The sequence below is a fragment of the Myotis davidii genome, unplaced genomic scaffold (assembly GCF_000327345.1).
Source record: "Myotis davidii unplaced genomic scaffold, ASM32734v1 scaffold43, whole genome shotgun sequence".
Lineage (NCBI taxonomy): Eukaryota > Metazoa > Chordata > Mammalia > Chiroptera > Vespertilionidae > Myotis > Myotis davidii.
Genome location: NW_006294590.1, coordinates 496,466 through 500,145, shown reverse-complemented (window position 1 = coordinate 500,145; position 3,680 = coordinate 496,466). Strand labels below are relative to the sequence as shown.

The 3,680-nt window shown below is 64.9% G+C and overlaps 1 protein-coding gene across 1 annotated transcript in view; it reads right to left on the bottom strand.

The window, feature by feature from the left end:
* Nucleotides 1-3,680, bottom strand: part of GGT5 (gamma-glutamyltransferase 5) — a gene marked incomplete at its 5' end in the record, with an annotated part of 11,112 nt that overhangs the window by 6,885 nt on the left and 547 nt on the right. The gene's annotated exons all lie outside the window — the stretch shown is intronic.

Below are 3,680 nucleotides of genomic sequence, written 5' to 3'. Positions count from 1 at the left end.
GAGAGGGCTGGCCCCTGGCCCCGGCCTCCCCCTGGGCTCGCGCAGCTGGCCGTCCCCGGGGACTAACGCAGGTGGCCCATCCGTCGCCACCAAACCGTCAGAGACCAGACCGGGTGGCCCGTCCAGGCCAGCCCCTCCCACAGGCGCACAGGACTCTGCAGGTGGCGGACGGCGATGCTGTGGACACGGCCCTTTGCCACGGACAAGGTGCTTCTCCGCTGGCAGAGTTCTCCTGTGGCCACTGTTCCCCGGTCTTCCCAGCAGCACTGGCTCCTCTGTCCCTGGTGGAGCCAGGCCTGGGCCAGCCCCCCAGCCCCTCCCCGCAGTCCCAGGGCCCAGGCGGGGCAACCACCACTCTCCATGTCACGGGGGACACATGAGCTCCAACCCCTGTCAGGCTGGACTGTTTCAAGTGACCCCAGGATCCTTCTCTGCCATCAGGGCTCGGGGCTCGGGCTGATGGGCCCCACAACCCCTTCCCAGTGGCTGTGGGAATGCCCTCTGACCTGTCTCCCCGTCTGTCCGTGAGCAGTAAGGGGTGGGCCCTTCAGCTGTGAGGTGCGGTCGGACAGGCCTGTGCTCAGGAAGTGACCCCGTCCCTGGGGCACAGCCTTGCACAGCTGACCGGGGCTGCTCCTCGCTTACACCCAGGAGTCCTCGCCGGCACCCCTGGGAAGCCAGCATTTACACCCCAGTGATGGCCTGGCTGGTGTGGCTCAGTGGTTGAGCATCGATCCACCCAGGAACCAGGAGGTCACAGTTTGATTCCTGGTCAGGGCACTCGCCTGGGTTGTGGGCTCTAATCCCAGTAAAGGGGTTATTTTTTAAATAAGTTTCTATTGATGTCAGAGAGGAAGGGAAAGGGAGAGAGTGACAGAAACATCAGTGATGAGAGAGAATCATGGATCGGCTGCCTCCCGCCTACCCCCTCTACTGGGGGTCGAGTCCGCAACCGGGCATGTGCCCCAACAGGAAATCGAACTGTGCACTGACTCCGGGCCTCCCAGGACATGCAGCCTGAGGTTGGTCACTGTCTATGCCCTGCCCGGGGCCGCCTGGCGTGAGCTACGGCGTGATCTGCAGACGGCCGCACGAGTGCCAGCCTGGGCCCCGTGGTGAGAGTCACGTGCACCCTGAGGTCGGAGGCTGCTTGTTTGAGGGATTTAAGGAACATTCGCAGCATCAGCGAGACAGGCTGTTTGTATGGAGAAGCCACTGGGAGCGGCCCAAACGCTGGGTGGGGCGAGATGTCAGGAAATCGCCAAGGCTGAGCAAACGGTGTGAGCCAGGTTGATGGACACGCAGATAGGTGCCTGCCGCCAGTTCTACAGGGGCGGGAGGGGAGGGGGGACGGCTCAGCCAAGGATTAATGGCTCCTGCCAGGGAGAGCACGGCCCCTCTCGCCCTCAGCCCGAAGCTCCGCAAGTCAGACCATCCCATGTGCTCCTGATGCCTTCCAGGTTGCTAGGCCAGCGCTGGAGCTCAGAGCCAGTGTGTCTGAGCAAGTCCACGCACTGGCCCTTTAAGAGGAACACCCGGGACTCCCGGAGCCTCTGTCTCACTCAGCCACCGTCCCTGCTGGACTTCTCTTCCTGGCCCCGGAGCCCAGGGCTTGGGGGCCTGGTGTGGGGCTGGGACATCCCTCCCGATTTTACCCGCTACTTGTGGGTGTGCACCGGCCGGTTCCTCTCCTCCACCCCTCCCGCCAGGCCCAGCGTGGCTCCCGCCTTAAATCCCTAGTCGAGGGCGTCCGTTCAGCTAGAGTTCAGGCGGTTCTGAGCGACGGCTGCTCCGTGGCGCCGAGATTCTGATGTGGTTGTGGGAAGAGGCGAGCACCTGTGCGCCCCATCCTGACCGGAAGGCAGTCACACCTTCTTTTCTTTCTTTCTATTTGAAGAGGGCGCTGACTGCAACCGGGACATGAAACCAGGAAGGGCCCAGGAGAGAAGGAGCAAGGAGAGCCCCTGGGCTGTCGGGCTCACAGAGGATGGGGCCTGGGAGACGGGGCGGGGTGAGCCTGGGACGAGCTGCTGCTGCCCACGGCTCCCCTGGTGGCAAGTCTCTGGGACCCTTAGAGTTTAGGAGCCGCACACACGCCTGTCAAGGGAGAACCGGTCCCCAAGGCGCCGGGAGGCTCCATCACACATCCACTCCCACCCGCACACTCACACACACTCTCACACTCACACACACCTGTGCTCACACATGTGGTGCCCCGTGCCCAGGCCATTGCTTCCTGAGCCCCAGCGGGGAGGAAATGCAATAATTTCCTGGAAACTTGGCCGGGAGTACAGAGAGCCATCAGGGTCCCAGGGCCTCAGAGAGAGGAGGAAGGGGCGAGGCCACCCCCAATTCCCTAGGAGCCTTCCCCTCAGGAGAGTCCCCCGTGCAGACCCTGGGCCCTGACTCCGGGTCCTGAGATCTGACCCAGGTCCAGTCCCAGCCACTGCAACAGCCACTGGTCAGGACATCAAGCCACCAGCAGGCAGCACCGCCTACGGGCCGGGCGAGATCCCGTCCCCCCTGAGGGAAGTGCTGGCACCGACCCATTTCGCAGAGGGGAAAACTGAGACCCAGGAGTTGCAGCATCGTGTCCAGAGTCCCAGCTCTCCTCTGCACTGCGAACGGCACACACAGGCCCCTGGATGGGTCTGGAGCAGCAGACAAGGCTCAGGGCGGTCCTCATCCAATCCCCACACCCCAGGGCCAGCCCGGACCCCAGTGCCCCCGAGGTGAGGCCTCTTGACCCCCAGCAGCCTCCTCTGCAACCACACACTTGACCAGTAGAGCTCTGGCCTTTACGGGCCAAGCCTGGAGGCTGGGCAGACACGGGGGGCTCCGGGCGTGAGGTGGGGGGCGGGGGGCGCCAGGAAGGCCCACCCTTCCAGCAGCCCTGGCGTCTCTCCCTCTGCGACAACAGGCAGGTCCCACCTTGCAGGTCTAGCCTCCTCCTCAGTGAAGTGCAGCCAGGCATCGCCCTGGAATCCGGGAGGAGTGGGGACCCCACCCCCCCCAGGATCTGGCCGAGGCAGGCCTTTCGGAGCAGCCGTAGCAGCAGCACAGCCAGAGCTCCCAGCCCCTCCTCCCCCAGGTGACCCGGTGCCACAGCAGCGGGGCAGCGGGGCAGCTCCAGCCACCCGCTCCGCTGCTCAGACAGGAAGTGGAGAGTGCTATGGGTCCAGCACACACCCGGGGCGGCCGCGGGGCTCCTGGGTCAGAGACCGCCCCGACTCTCATGGGCGCACACACAAAACAAACAAGACGACAGTCAGAGCAGAGGCCTCGTGGTCACAGTGCGTCCACTGTGTGACCGCAGGCCCCGCTGGCCCTCCCAGGGCCCTGGCTGCCTCCGGAGGCCCCGTCCCCCAGGAGGAGGCCTGGTGGGGGAGGACAGGAGCCTGGCTCCGGGAGCCCCTGAGCTGTCATTCAGCCCCTGTCATCCTAGAAGGGGCCCTGGGGGAGGACCAGGCCAGGAGCGGGTGGGACAGGGACAGACGGACAGACAGGGAGGAAGGAAGGAAAGAAAAGGTGAGTAAATGGAGCCGAAGGGGTGAGGCTGGGCCCACGGCTGCCTGGGGGCCTGGGGCTGGGACATGGCCGCTCCCCCTGCCCCGGACAGTCCCTCCGGGAGCACAAACGGCCTCTCTGATAAGCACCCAGGAGGCAGATGTTCCGGGAAG